The following is a 16,381-nucleotide window of genomic DNA, read 5'->3' as shown; positions in this document are numbered from 1 at the left end:
ATCCTTTTTCATTTCTAGCCTCCTTTTCAAGTAGACCCAGTTCTCCATGGCTGAAGGATAGCTACAGAGAAGGGAGGTTGTGTAAGGCACATGGCCTGGGCAGCAGTCACCAGGTCATGAATGTCTTTCCAGGAGATCTTGTTCTTTTGGGCATGGCATCTCCTCTGCCTCCTCCTCCACCTCCTCTGTCCTTGATCTGCCAGTAAGAGGCAGGCTATCTTCTTGGTTGGTGTTGGACATTTCTGGCAGGAACCCAGATAGGCATAGGCTGATACTGTGGGAAAACACAAATGGAATCCTTCCCAGTTGTATGGAGAGAGTCTGGTCCTTTCCAAATCCCATCCAAATGATCATGACATCGTACTAAGATGGGGGTGGGGGTGGGGGTGGTTAAGTTTGGTGTGTGCCAATGGAGGGAAATAGGAGAATGTTTAGAGTGTTTGTAGATGTTAAATATGTTTGGTGTAGTCATAACTATTGTTTTTTTTTTTTAAAGATTTATTTATTTATTTATTGTACCAGAAGAGGGCATCAGATCTCATTACGGGTGGTTGTGAGCCACCATGTGGTTGCTGGGATTTGAACTTCGGACCTCCGGAAGAGCAGTCGGGTGCTCTTACCCACTGAGCCATCTCACCAGCCCCATAACTATTGTTAATTGTACATGGGGGTAGGTGGTTGGCTTTTGTTTTAGAAGTTGAGCTTTTAGGATTTGATGTATTCTTTCTACTATCCCTTGGCCCTGAGGGTTGTGGGGAATCCCCATATTGTGGGCAGTTTCCCATTGTACGCAGAAAGATTTGAACTGAGAACCAGTGAAGACAGGGCCATTATTAGTTTTTTTATCTGTTGAGGAATGCCCATGATGGCAAAGGTTAACAGCATATGGTGAATGAACATTTTTGAGTTTTCACTTGTTTGGGCTGTAGCCCATATAAAATTCGAGAATGTATCTACAGTGACAAAAACAATTTTTGTTTACCGAATTGGGGAATATGGGTGACATTGATTTGCCATAAGCCATTGTACCTGAGGCCTTAGGGATTGGTGCCCATTGTTTGTACAGCTGTGGTGGTGATGAGGGATGCACAAAAGGAATATGCTTTTATTATCCTTTGAAGTTAAGCAAGAGGGATGTGGGGGAAGCGGGCATGAAACCTATCTATCTTTGTGCGTATGTACGACTTTAATTGGTCTGCTTCCAGTATGAGTGTTTCTGTTGAGGCGGTTTGGTCAGTGAGTTCATTTCCCTCAGGTAACTGTGAGATCTTACATGTTGGATGTAGATTGGGGAGGCTCTTTCCTGTAGGAGGGTGGAGACCTATATGAGTAGGGGTGTGGTTTGGTGTCTAGTTTGACAAAGGATCTTGACATCCAGGGAGCAAATTGACAGCGTATACACTGTCTGAGAAGTGGTTAAGGGGTCCCTTTAGGGCTAGAAAGATAGCATATAACCCTCTATATTGGGGGGAGTTGTGGGGCAGCTCTCTGAATTGGAGAAGAGGGGGTTCATCCTTGGGGGAAGTAGTATATTATTGCTGCAGTTCCCCTCTTTCCTCCATAGGTAAATATTGAGGGGTTCCAACTACAGGCTTTGGGGGGACAGCCATCACAACAGAGGGAAGACAGAGACCCATTTTTCATTGAGGTAATGGTTATCAATTTGTCCTGGGTCTCTTATTAAGCTGATAGCATGGCAGGAGTGATGTTTGATTAGCCATTGAATATCGGAGAGGGAGAAGGGGTGACAAGAATGTCAGGTTCTTTTCCTAAAATTTGTAGGGCTCTGTTCCTGCCATTTTAAATCAGATTAAAGAGTACATCCACCTCATGTAGAATTCTGGGTGCACCACCAATCAGGGTGTGGTACTATTCCAGCAACCCCTAGGGTTGGTATAGGGCTACCAGACAGAAGATCTGACAAGGTTGTAGCAAAGTTTAGAACCCTGATAAAACTCATAATTGAGAACAGCCGCAGTTCAGACTAGCTTCCGACCAGATTCCTGTCCTAGAGTACAGGACCATGACACCCCACTAAGAGGACCATGACAACTGGTCACATAGCATAGAGCCTAGAGGTCTCTATGCTAATGTGATATCTAGGGGCTCGGAGTGTTTAGCTAATGAGCATTTCTTCCTAAGCATCCCTTCCTGCAGAAGGTATTTAATCTCTGGTTCACCCTGATTAAATCACATGCGTCTTCATGTGCCATGAATAAACAGTTTGGACAAGCAAGGGCTATCTCCTTCATCAAGGACCGCCATGGGGTGAGGCCTTTGTCATACAGAGCTGCACCTAAGTCTCTGGCAGAAGGCCCCTGCAAACTCCTGGCACTTACCCTGAGCTAAGTCGAAGCCCCCACACCCCCTCATCACAGGCCCTCGGCCCTTGTTCCCCCAACTCCTTGCAGTCCTCAGCGGCCTTGGGATACACAGAAGTATGGGAAACCCATTCAAAATGTCGTAGTTCTCGGCGGCGTCAGGGTGCCCAGGAGTTTGAGAACCACAGCCACTGTCCTAGCCCCTGCCATTTCTCACCTGGAGAAACATTGGTTGAGACCCCTATCTTAGACTAGGTTTCACCTCCCCTGAGTGATGTGTTGGTGTCCCAGGAGCCCGGTACCCCGACGCCCTGGATGGCAACTGTGAGGAAGGAACGTAGCCTAACGCCCATGTATTTCTCCTCCACGAGAGATGTTCCAACACCCAAGCCATAAGATGGAACCGCAGAGCCGGGCGTGGTGGCGCACGCCTTTAATCCCAGCACTCAGGAGGCAGAGTTCGAGGCCAGCCTGGTCTACAAAGTGAGTTCCAGGACAGCCAGAGCTATACAGAGAAACCCTGTCTCGAAAAACCAAAAAAAAAAAAAAAAAAAAGATGGAACCGCAGACTCATCAATGGAAGATGGAATTATTACACCAAGATCCTTAGTCATCTGCCCAGCAGGTGGAAAGGCCCTATGGGTGAGGGCTGAAGGGAGTCTGCTCTAGGGCAGGGGACACTCAGTTTTGGTCTGTGGCTGTATTCTCATTTTCATCTAATGACTTTAAGCTGATGGTTAGCACGGGAGCTGGATATGCCACCCATACTCTCTTCTCTAATCAGCTGAGGCCACCCTTGTCCCTTTAATTCACCAGCAGGCACAGCTTGCACGAAGAAGCTAAAGAAGCCAAAGAAGCTAAAGAAGCCGACTAACCCTATCCCAGGAGGGTTGTGCTTTCAAACTCCAGGCTTGGCACGAGCCCCTAGTGGCAGAAGCTGTCATAGCAGTCCGAGCGCATTTCAGCTTTCAAGTCAATGAAATCAGACTTTCTCCCCATATTGCAAGCACACACTGAGAGCTATTACTCACTAACAACACTGTCCCTCCCTGGGGGCGAGAGGAGGATACCCGACCCTTCCCGTCCAACCCATAGGAGTTTCCAGGGGCGCTTGGGGTAATATGGGCATTGAGCGCTCCAGGGAAAATTTAGTCTGACTTGAGTATTTGGTGAGCCGGAGCTACTACAAAGGGAGCTTTCACTCGGCAGAACTCCCACTCCACTTTCCTACTCAGATTCTGGGTCCTACTTAGGACTCACCATGGGCAGGGCACCACAGGCTTCAGACAGGCTGTAAGATACCTGGGAGAGAGAAGAGAAAGTAAATTGGTAGAGGTGGTCTGGAGCTAGCTTTCGGTTTCCTGACTTTTGGGAAGAGGAGGAGAGGCGAAGAATTTGAGTTTCGATTTCCTGAAGTTTAGAGGAGGGAGGGGGACTATGGGGACCTTCAGAGGGAGAGGAAGTGAAAGGAGCAGGGGCTGTAATAGAGCCACTTAGGGCTCTCTGGCCTCTGTCCAGGCCTGGGATGAAGTGTATATGGCATCTCTATGACATTCCCAGACCACTCCCCTCTGAGGGTGGAGGCTGGGGGCTGGAAATCGCACAGCTGGGAGGTTGGAAGGTATCCCAGGGAAAACTCCTGGTCCATATAGAGGGGTCAGGCCCCACCTCACAGTCAGGTGCTGAGTTCTGGCTGGAACTCCTGGCCCCCACTGGAGCCTCTGTCCTCCCTACTTAGACATCTGGGCAAACCTGTCCAGGAGTTGGAATCTCCATAGCTGTTTTCCTACACCACATCTATCCGCACAACAGCGTTCCCTTTTCATTGGTACCCTTGTCCATTAGGGCCTGGTCAACAGTCTTCAGAGACTTGGGGTTAGAGGACAGGGTTCACGAGAGGGGCAGTCCTTCAGAAGTGCCAAGGAATGTCAAGGAAGTCCCTTCTTTAATACGCTGTTCTCTGGGGTGGAGGTTGGGTTGGGAGACTGGACTTTGGTAAAATAAAGCTGTCAGAAACTTCATCTTGGAGCCCTCCTCCAGGGCAACCCTACTTCTTGATCAGAACTGATAGGATGGGGTGATAGAGGAAAATTTGGGGTGTCTTTGATTTTGACAGAGCTTTTTTTTGTCAGCTCTTGGTGAACTTAGCTTCAGAGGCTAGTGAAGGGATTCTGGCTAGCTCGAGCATGGCAGACATGGCTCTGGCAGGCCTTATGCTTCTCCCCAATTCCCTTTGCCTTGCTAAAATCTGTTAGATTTCATTCCTAAAGCTAGCTACCAAGGTCTATTCCCTTATTTGGCCACTTCCTCCTCCTGAGGCTGACTACCAAGGTCCAGCAATCAAAAGACCCCTTTGGCTCACCTAATTAGCCAATTAAAATTAAACAGCTCATGCTAATATAAGGTTTCCCATCTGCCCATGGGCCTCACCTGTCTTCTCTCTATCCAGACACACACCTTCGTCCCCCAAGACAAATGCCTCTTACCCGTCTCCCTTGCCCCTTATCCCTCCTCCTTGCCCCTTCCCCTTCATCCCTTGTCTCCTGCCTTTGTCTCTTATCCCTGCCTTCTCTCCTTCTGGGGCAAATACAACTTCTTTGTGCTGAGAACTTGGTCTTGGTGGTCCGGAGCCAACACTTTTTCTCTCAGCTAGGATCCTAGGGAACTCAGAGGCCATCAAAGCCAGTAGCATTCAAGTTCTCAACTCTGAAGTTAAATAGGGAAATTCACAGGCAGCAGAGTTTTAGGGACATGATTATTGTAAATTCATAAGCGAGAGCTTATGAGACTGAGGGCAGAGCTCCAAAAAGCAAAAGGTGCTCCCAGGAATGGGGCTACCACTGGGCTGCTGGTCTGAGGGCTTTTTGAAGGACTGATGATAGAAATTGGGGTGAGACACGGAGACACGGAGAGGGATAAGCTGTTGGTGGTCAGATCTCTTCTGTTCTTTTTATTTTTTATTTTTTTTTAAACTTCTTTTTTTTGGGGGGGGGGTTTCGAGACAGGGTTTCTCTGTATAGCTCTGGCTGTCCTGGAACTCACTTTGTAGACCAGGCTGGTCTCGAACTCAGAAATCCGCCTGCCTCTGCCTCCCGAGTGCTGGGATTAAAGGCGTGTGCCACCATGTAAAGACTAGTGCCCTGCTGCATCCTCCTGTTGTCAGCCTCACCCCAACCCTGGATCTGATGAGGAAGGTGGTACCACAGAGACACACAGTCATAGAGGCCATTGATGATGCCCTGTCCTCCTGATGGATGCTGAACTCCACCACTGGGTGAAAACCCAGTAAATTCTAACTTTTACCTGCCTCCTTAGGAAACCCATACTATTCTTCTGCTGAAGGAATTTAGCAATAAAATGATCCCTAATGTCTTACTGCTATATCCATGGATTAGTGTCTGACTCAGCTCTCATCAGGGAAACTTTTTCTTGCAGTAGATGGGAACTAACACAGGGATATCCACAACTGGGCAGTGTGCGGAGAGTGAGAGACTTTGGAGCACTCAGTCATAAATGGGATGTCTCCATCAAAGCCACCCCACCCCACCCTACCCCTGCCTCCAAGACTTAGATATGTATGTGGAAAGATTGTAGGAGCCAGAGGGGATGGATGAATCCAAGGAAGAACTGATACACATGAACTCATAGAGACTGTCACAGCATACATAAGGTATTGATCAGATGAGGCCCCAGCACTGAGGAAGGAAAGTAGACATGGGCTCCCACCCCTAGCCAAGAAACTATCTGCTATTGATAACAGATGGAAAAGGGGACATGTTTTCTCCAATGGAATCTCACTGGGTTTGTCAGCTACACATCAGGGTAGGTCCTGTGCCCAGGAATAGTTAGCCGACACCAAACTTGGTGGCGTTCTTGTGGCTTGTCATCTCATTCCACTTTGTTGGCTCGTAGTTTTCATATTGGTCTTTTGCTTGTTTATTTTGATTTCTCTTTTTTTGTGTGTGTGTGTTTTCATGGGGGTATTTGTGTGTCAGTTTTGTTATTGTTTTGCTCATTTAAGAGAGAGAAAGAAGCCAGGCAGTGGTGGCACACACCTTTAAGCCCAGCACTTGGGAGGCAGAGGCAGGCAGATTTCCGAGTTTGAGACCAGCCTGGTCTACAGAGTGAGTTCCAGAACAGCCAGGGCTATACAGAGAAACCCTGTCTCGAAAAAAAGGAGAGGGAGAGGGGGAGGGGGAGGGAGGGGGAGGGAGAGAGGGAACATATAGTTGGGTGTTTAGGGAGTGTTGTAGCCCCTGAATTACTGATGCTAACTCTCTGAGGTTAATTGTTTTGTTTCTTGGGAGCCTGACCAAAGAGACTGCAGTGTTGTGTGCAGAAGCTCCCATTCTTCCTCTTGTCAGTGGCAAGCACAGTTATGCAGGCAGCTGGCTTCTGCGCTGCTGTGGCAAACACAGGGCTCCCTCCTCCTTCCTGACCACTCTCAGGGACCCCAGTCTGGTGTTAGAATGGCACTGCCCATAAAGCCCCCCTAACGAAAATACCCTGAGAAGCCACAAATGCTAGCTTGAGACAGCCTTCCTCTACTCTGTGTCGCCCAAAACTAGCACTTTCTCTGATAAATGGCTGAACTCTCCAGGTGTGGCCGCCGCCTGTCCTGGGGACCTTGAGAAAGAAATAACAAACTCAAAGAAGATAAAGGTCCCATGTTTGAATCATAGAAAAGAGGTGATCAGGGGTCATAGATACTCACAAAACTGGCCTCTGATAGCGCTGTTAAGATAACCCTTAAGGTCAGGAGAATCCCCCTCTCAGCCACGAAATTCCGCCTGAGCAAGTGGTATCGTGTTAAAATTATGGCTTGCTGTGTCCACCTAGTATTCAAAGAATTCCTAACTGTGCTGTATATAAACACAATGCTTTCTGGATTCAGGGTCGCACTTCAACCTGCACCGTGGGTAGGCTTGCGATCTGAGTCTGACTCATTTTCAATAAAAAGACTTTCATGCCCACTTGTAGCAGACTCTGCACTTCTTGAGCTCTCCTGGGTTTCCCACAGGACTCGGGTATAACAGGAGGTGGGGAGGATCTGGGAGGAGTTGGGGTAGAGGATTCCTAGGCCCTCTTTGGTCCTGGCTACTCCTGTCTCATTGACCAGTGTCCGTGCTCAGCCTGTGTCCTTCTAGCCCACTCTTGTACCTGTCCTTCAGGGACAAGCTTGGTCCAAGTTGCTGGGCAGATGGGAAGCACTTGTGGCAAGAGGATAGAGCCCTGAAGCTATACTTCAAGTCCTGCTGGATACAGGCTCTGGCCTGGGGAGTGAGTTCCTGCTTTGTGGTCATGAGAACTGGGCATTCCAGGATTAGGAGGAGAATACATAGCAGCTCTCCAAGCAGTGCCTTCTACTTGAGAACCTTGGATGAGATGGGCAGGGAACAGAGATGTATGCTTTTCTCCGATATGACAGGAATGGAACTGACAGGCTGGTGACGCACTGTCCCAGAAAGAATTCACCAAGACAAAAAGGTGGAAGTTAAAGGTTGTATTAGAGACACTGACACAGCTTCCATATGCTGAATGGTGAAGAGACACAGTGCAGGGGCATTCCATGGTGCTGATTTTGCTAGGTACAGGGCTCCATCCAAGCAATTGGGTGGTATTTGAATGTCTCAGTGCCTTGGTTGTATCGATCTTCTAGGGATAGACACATGTGGAGCTAGGATCTGGGTAGACACCTCCTGATCTTGCTAAGGGGTGAGGACTGTTTCCTCTCAGGATTGGCTATCTGAGCAAGGCAGGCATAGCTCACTAGGGAGTCACACTTCTGAGAGTCTGAGTTACTAAGAGTTGTCCCGAGCTATCGTTCTCACCGGCAAGAACACACTCAGACAACCGGAATCTTCTGCAGCAAAAGCTTTATTGCTTCTTCAGGAGGGAAGACCCCGACCCCGGAAAATGGCGTTGCTTATATAGCCCTCAGCCATGGCGTGTCAGCTCCTGATTCGTTGCTCGCCCATCACCCCATTACTACACCCCGAGATGGGCCATGACTAGGCGTGAGTTCACTCTCGCACCTGCGTACAAGGCTTGTTTACTAGTCAGGCACAGCGGAGGCCAGCGCCATCTTATAATGGCAATTGCTCTCCACAAAGAGTGAACTTTTTTACAGTGGTATCAGAATGCCCTGAGACAGATGACAGCAGGACTTGCTCAGGTTAACTGTGACAGGGCACCAGACCTTAGTAGGCCCCAGACCATATCATGACTGACCCCCATGATTAAGTACTGTTCAGGCTATAAAACTCAGCATATAGACAGTAGCATTCGCCAAAACTAAAACAAAGACCTAATCTATCAAAGTCCATAATAGTTCAGAGAAAGTCTCTAAGCGTCCTAACTTGATTTTCATTTTCTGTAGTTCTGCTTCTGGCTAATTGTTCTTGTTAACTGAAGGGTGTTGATCCAGACCATGGTTTTTAATGCTTAAAAGCTTACCCTGAGAAAGGTTGAGCTCTACACTGCTGTCCTGAACACCCCGTGTAGCTACCAGCTGGCTAATAAAGACTTTCTATTTGCTTAAACCAATGGCTGAGTTGTCTTCTCTGGTGAGTACCCTACAACATCAACTGTCTCTGGCCCTGCTCCAAGATGCAGTGTATTTGTTTGTCGGACTTCCCCAGAGGAACAGAACTGATAGGATGAACACACATATGGAATTTATTAGAGTGGCCTGCAGGCTATGCTTTGGCTAGCCCAGTAATGGTTGTTTCCCAGTGGAAAGGCCAACAATTGGGTAGCTTTTCATGAGACTAGATGTCTCAGTTGGTCTCCTGTGTACTTTGGAATCCTAAAGAAGTAGGTTCTTTTTTTCTTTTTTCTTTTTTTTTTTTTTTTGAGTATCACAAAAGTTTATTTAGTAAAAAGTTCCATATGAAAATGTACACGACCTAATTCTACAACACAATCAAACAGGTCTTTGGGGAGGAATGTGGACACTGCTTGCTGAGCACAGGTCAGACTCTTTCCAAGGCTTCTAACATGATGATGCTGTTTCCTCGGATGACCACCATGCCAATGTTGTTCTGCTGCCCACTGGTTGCCATCTCCACACACTCATCAATCACAAGGTTCATAAAGGGATCAAAGCCCCGCAGTATTCCTTGGACATGCCTGCCACCGTTTAACTTCAATGATAACTTCTTGTCCATAAGCTTCTTCAGTTTGGGAGGGTGGGCTTTGCTCATGGCGACTCCTCTGCAGGCTCAGAACAACGGCGAAGGAGTGATCCAAGAAGTAGGTTGTAACACCAGCAAATTAGTGCATCAGCAATCGGGTAGATGAATGTGCCATCGAGAGTGAGGGTAAACAGGCAAAAAGAAAGAGCTTCCGTCTTCCGTGTCCTATAGGCTGCCACCAGGAGGTGTGGCCCAGATTTAGAGTGGATCTTCCTAGCTCTGCCTGGAGCTTCCCGGCCTGGAGAGTGAAGAGATGGGGCACAGAGTAGGACTCTGGTGTGGCTTTAAAGTCTGAGGGTCTCTGGCCGTTCTAACTCTCTAACTATACTGAAATTCGATAACTTCTGAAAGTTCTAAAATTTTCTTGCTCTTTTCTGAGGGTTAAAAAAAAGCTGCTGACTTAGGTAATTGACACCTGTAGACTGACAGTGTGTGTGTGTGTGTGTGTGCTCGTGCGCGCGTGTGTGTTTAAGTAATGTGGCTTTTGTTCTATCCCCTCAGGAACTGAATGGCTCTAACTTTCCGTCTGCTAGTCAGAAGTTGCAGGAAGGAAAAGGAACACTTTGTAGCATTTGTTACTAAGTTGTTAAGAGTTTCCTATAAAGGCTATCTAAGAAAAGGGGAAAACCCGGCAAGATCCTAAGCAGGGCAAGGGAAAAATTCTTCCTGCTTCTCCTTGTTGTCTAAGAAGTGTTCTGTCCTAAAAAAGTTCTCTTCAGCTCAGTTCTTCTCTTCTCCTTGCCCTCAGCACTTCAAACATCTTTCAGAATACATGACCACGTGGCAAAAAGTTCATCAAAAGTTTACACAAAATCAAATCATAAATCGAAAAAGAAGTTTACAACAGAGAATGTTTGCATGCCTATCCATTAGGAGGAAACATCTATCACCTATCGCAGCTCCCCAGGTTCACTGAAAGTTAAAAACCACAACAAAGTTACTAGTGAAGTTTATATAGATAAGCCCAGTCAATATATTTTTAAAAGATTTATTTATTTTATTTATATGATTACACTGTTGCTGTCTTCAGACACACCAGAAGAGGGCATCAGATCCGATTACCATGTGGTTGCTGGGAATTGAACTCAGGACCTCTGGAAGAGCAATCAGTGCTCTTAAACACTGAGCCATCTCTCCAGCCCCTTCCCCCCAGTCAATATTTATCTTCTGTCGATGTTAGTTCCTTTTTTATAACCTTCGGTTAATTGTTTTACAGCCTCTTGGAATGTGCTCTGAATAGTGGAAACTTTGGTCACTACTTAAGAGGTAATTAACTGGTAACACATGGGAGACTGACAGAGTTCTCATTGCAGTTTTGACATATCAGAAAAGGATCTAATAGCAGTCCCACTATAAAAGAGCTTAATAATCACCAATATAATTTTAGGAATTCTTATAAGATCATCATTTAGAATTAAGAAGTCATCTATTTGTCCATAGGCATCACTACAAGACAGTATATCTTTGTAGATCTACAGAGATCTGCTCAAAAGGGGTGGGCTAATACCTAGTGACTGTTATATATGTTTAATAATAACAAGAAAAGCATATTAATAGGAATCTTTCCTAAAATGATTTTCTCCTGGGCTTTCTTTGCGTGTCGGAGATTTGTTGTAGATATAATTTAAAGCAAAGTCATTTCAGGAAGATCACCTGCTAGTTATTAGCTTGTCCTGTGATGACTCCTGACACACCTCAAATGATCCAATTGAGAAAATCCCTCAGAGGCATCCCTAGCTGTTTGGGTTTTAGTTGATTACAGATGTAGTCAAGTTGACAACCAAGTTTATCTATCCTAGTCCAGAAACTAGACCTTGGATTTGAGGGACAACAGCACTAGTCCATCAATATCTTTATGACAAAGATCAGAACCTACTCCCAAATGAGGACAAGGGTGAATGTGAGATCTGAAGTCATAATATGCGGACTAGCTTGTTGCCTTGAGTCATGACAGTACTAACTTACTCCAGATGAGGCAGGATTAAAAAGATAAAGTCAATTATGGGGACCTGAGGAGAGAAAGGAACCCCTAACTCAGGAGTATGGCTGAAGCCTCTCAGGGGTTAAAGGCGCTGGCTGCTCTTGCAGAGGACCTGGGTTCAGCTCCCAGCACACACACGGCAGTTTACAAATAATTATCTGTAACTCCAGTTCCAGTTCTGGCCTCCTCAGGCACACATGCTCATGGTACATATGCATACAAGCAGACAAACATTCATACACACGAAATCAAAGTAAGCCTTTCTTTAAAATATTCCAACACAGTAGACATTAGTTTATGCCCATTCTTCCTTTCCTACTGAAAACCTGCGGTTGTCCAGGACTCTTGCCAGAAATTTCATTTGTATAAAAGACCCCTGTGTGTAACGCAAGTGGCTCCTAGTTTTATCTTACAAAGGTATAATCCCACCCAGAGTTATCTTCTATTCTTATGTCTCAAAAAGGTCAAAGTGAGAGGCCAAAACTATTTCACCTTGGAATCAGCCTCTATCTTAAAAGAAAAAAAGGAGGTTAGGGGAAGCCCAAGAACTTGGCCAGAAGCTGCACCCAAGCTGCTCTTAAGTACCAGGAAAAACCCCACGGCTTGTCCTTGGCCAGAGTTATTCCCTAGCTACTCCCAAACAACAGTTAATTAAAGATTAGACTGATTGTTTCAGATGTACTTTTAGACATTCGTTATTGTATACAGTCTTGCTTCAGAGCATCCTCCTGTCAGCTTACAGTAGACATTCAGTTAGATGCTTGCCCGGTTGGACCCTCCTCACTTACTTCCATTTCCTATTAAACCTTGTCCCGATGAGAGCTCAGGGCTGCTTCACCAAGCTGTCCAGTGGGGCTGGCGGTGAGTAAGCCCAAACTCAAGTTTGAAATAAAGAGACCCTAGTGTGACTACATTGGAAACAGCTCCTTGGAGGTCTTTTGGGGTTCACGAGTGCTTCCTGGCACAACATAAGAAAGAAAAGGTTGGGCCGAAGAGATGGCTCGGCCGTTAAGAGCACTGACTGTTCTTCTGTCTTCTGGAGGTTCTGAGGTTAAATCCCAGCAACCACATGGTGGCGCACAACCATCCATAATGAGATCCGACACCCTCTTCTGGTGTGTCTTTGGGTTAGAGCAAGCGGGGCTAAGCAGAGGTCCTGAGTTCAATTCCCAACAACTACATGATGGCTCACAACTATCTGTACAGCTACAGTGTACTCAGATACATAAAAATAAACAAATATTTAAAACAAACAAAACCCTTTTAATTTAAAGAGAGAGAGGGAGAGAGGGAGAGAGGGAGAGAGAGAGAGAGAGAGAGAGAGAGAGAGAGAGAGAGAGAGAGAGAGAGAGAGAAAGAAAAGGTTTCTTAGCAAAACTTTGCTATGTAACTTGAGAGCCACCAAGATGATCTTACAGGGTCTGCTTAGATCCAACACAACCCAAACACCAAGTCAATACAGAAAACACAAACTTATTGTAACCAAGCCACTACTGTTTGAATAGACTTGGGAGCTAGAGTATGATATGCCGACCCCTCCCTCCTCCCCGCTGAAGCAGAATTACAGAAATTTTAAGCCTAAAACCCACAAACATCAGTACCTGATTGTTGTGGATTTGGTTTAATGTTTGCATTATGCTATTTGGGTTCCCAAAATTACACATGAATCTGCATTGAGGGTTCCTGCCTCCTGTTGGCTTTGATTGGTAAAGCTGTCCGTGGCCAATGGCTGTGCAGGGAGACAGAGGGTTCCCAGGAAAGGACAGAGGATGGAGAATGGAAAACAACCAACATGCTGGGTTAGGAGAAGGTCCAGGCATGAGAAGTATAGAGCAGAGAGACTGCCAACATGTAAGAGTCAGGGATCATGGCCCAGGAGGGTGGCAGGCCTGGGTCTGGGGTGGCCAGGATGGAGTATAGGTTTTAGTAAGTAATAATTAAGAAATATCAGAGGGGAGAGTGTGCTAGCCATGTGGAGGATTGAAGTGGCCCAGTCATTGAGTTGATTAAGGCATATTTAAATATCAGGCTGGCCAGGCAGTGGTGGCACATGCCTTTAATCCCAGCACTTGGGAGGCAGAAGCAGGTGGATTTCTGAGTTAGAGGCCAGCCTAACAGGACAGCAGGGTTGTACAGAGAAACCCTGTCTCAAAAAAGCCAAAAAAAAGTAAAAATAATAATAAATATAAGGCTGCATGTGTGTGCCCTTCATTCAGAAATCCAGAATATAGAGGTGGGTAGTGAGGAACTTGGGGCTATTAGAGCTTCGTGAACCACTACTGCTACACCCAGTTATAGTGACATTTTCCCACCAATCAGGATTCAGGGAAGGGAGACTTTCCTATGAACATTTCCTTATGTGGTACATTTATTCTGTTCTGATTGGTTGGGTTGGTGTCTAAGAGTCATCACAGCAACCACTTAGACACTGATCTTCATCAAAGTAGGGATTGCTTATTGAACACTACATCCCAAGATTGATTGATCGGGGCCAGAGACCAGACTCAGGTGCTGGCTGTGACATTGAGTTAAGATTCTATAGGGCCTTTAAGCCTAAAATCCACAAACATATGTATCAAGTTATTCCAACAATCAGGATTTAGGAATAGGGGACATCCTTTGGAACATGGTTTTGTTGTACACTTATCCTGCTCCCATTGGATGGGGTACTCAACTAGAGCAGGAGACTTGCACTGCCTGTCATTCATGTCATAACTTGCCAGCCAGGATGCCAGTTACCCACATACACGTCTCTTTCAGCCAAGGAGGATGCCAATTTCCAGGGAGGTCTTGGGAACTTAAACTTCATTTGACCCCTACTCAAAATGGAAGTCTTATTCCAAATTCTGGAGAGCTCTTAGTGCTACTTCAAGGATATTGGCAAGAATTTGACACTGGGCTAGGACTCAAGAAAGTAGGCTCAAGATCTTGATCATTTTGAGAAGTCCCTGAATAACACCTGACTTTGTTTATTGTTATGTTTGTTCCTTGACTATCTTTGTTTATGCTTGTTTGAACCTTACATACTTTGTTTATGCCCTAGCACTGGCCACGTTCTTTGCTTGTACCTAGAATGATATAGAAGTAGATTGGAAAAAAACTGGCATCAGCCTCAGAATTGGCTGGAGTCATGTTATAGTGTCATCTAATTGTCTTTTTCTTTCCAGTCCTCACTCCCTCTCTTGAGACCCTGCTGACTGACTGAGCTGGCTTGCTCACCAAAGAGCTTCTTATATTGGGCAGGTGACTCTCTTATTTTGGGGTCCATCCCAGGGACAAAAACATAAAAGATTATTTCACATAGATGCAGGAAGTGCTGCAGGGTGGTTTGGTTCAGGTCCAATCTTATTGTGGCTAACTAAATAAAGCAATTCTAACTGACTTCTGCTGTGACTGGTTTCCAGTAACATCGAAACACAGAACATAACCGAATCTGTATTCAAACAGAGCATGAGAAAGTTTCCTAGTAACAGCAAATAAGAAAATTTCCTTATGCCATCCGTAATGGCCCTCAATGCCAGGCTACGTAGGTAATAGTTACTTGGCCTTACATTGTACCTAGGCTTTATCAGCATGGTTTATTTACTGTGGCAGGGTATGTTGTCTAGCATTCATGTCTCAACTTGTCAATCAGGATATCAGTTAACCATGTGCATGTCTCTTCTGCCAGGCAGGATGTCAGTTTGACAGGGAAGTCTTAGGAAGTTAAACATTATTTGACCTCCACTCAAAATGGCTTCAATTTGGTTCCTTCTTATGATGGAACATGGTACTAATGCACCATGTCATCCTTGTGACACCCCCACCCATTTCTCTTGCATCCCTTATTCCTTCCCTGAGCACCTTTCTATCTGCTTTTAATTTAAGGCTCATTCACAGATTCCTTTCTGCATCAAGACCAAGGATCTGGTTGTACACCAGTGGATATTCCTAGAAGACTAAAGATATGTTTTTGAAGATGCAGTCCAAGCCTGGCTTATCAGACAGGAAATGATCACCAGGTTGTGATCTACACGAACTATATCCAGTCCTGGCATTCCAGCAGAAGTAAGCCAAAACCCACTAGAGGAAATGGCTTCCACTTCTGGACTAAAAGAAGGGCAGGACAGCCCCTACCCACCATTGATTGCTCATCTCCTGGGCTTCCCCACCACAAGCAAGTGCTCCTTGGAAGTGCCCTGTGCTGATGTGTGGCTTGATGATGCTTCTTCACATGCATGAGGCCCTGGATTCCTATCCACCAATGGGGGTGAGAAGGGGGAGGAAGGTGGCTGAGGAGATGGTTACATAAAGAAGGCACAGTGCAACCAACCCATGCTCACCAGGCAGAGAACAGAGAACACAACACAAGCTCTGAGTTCAGCAAGAGCCTTTGCCTCTGCAGATGAAGCACAGTGCTCTTTATCTCCCTCTCTCTTCCTGCAGCATCATTCCTAATGGAAGCCTTCCCAATCCAAGTGGTCCCCCACTCTGACCTGGCTAACATGGGAGAGCTACTGTGGGTTGTTGAAAGGGCAGAGATGTGAACTAGCAAGGCAGGACTCGGCAGACTCAGGGTAGCATAAGAAAAACAGAGATTTTGGCTGGGAGAACAAAGGGTTTATTGGACTCAGCAGAGGGACATTGAGAGGAACACATGGGAACCCTGCAGGACCCCAGATACTTATGTGTGGATGGTGATGGCATAATACCTTGGAATTCTGCCTCTTCCCTGTGCTGGCCACATGCCTCCAGGACCAAGAATAGCAAGCCACAACAAAATGGCATTCCAGGAAGTACAGATCTGAAAACACTAGAGAGGAATAGGGCACCTACCTACCCACCAGGGGCTACAAAGGTAAAACAGGGTGTTCCACACACTACCCCCACCTTGGACCTTCTAT

At 46.2% G+C, this 16,381-nt stretch overlaps 1 pseudogene; it reads right to left on the bottom strand.

Moving 5' to 3' along the window:
- Positions 1 to 9,181: 9,181 nt before the first annotated feature.
- LOC110311000 (small nuclear ribonucleoprotein G pseudogene) lies at positions 9,182 to 9,561 on the bottom strand (annotated as a pseudogene).
- Between the last annotated feature and the right edge of the window lie 6,820 nt (positions 9,562 to 16,381).

This window comes from Mus caroli, unplaced genomic scaffold, assembly GCF_978045245.1.
Source record: "Mus caroli unplaced genomic scaffold, Mus_caroli_1 scaffold_16, whole genome shotgun sequence".
In the NCBI taxonomy this organism is placed as follows: domain Eukaryota; kingdom Metazoa; phylum Chordata; class Mammalia; order Rodentia; family Muridae; genus Mus; species Mus caroli.
This window is presented reverse-complemented; position numbering and strand designations above follow the sequence as displayed.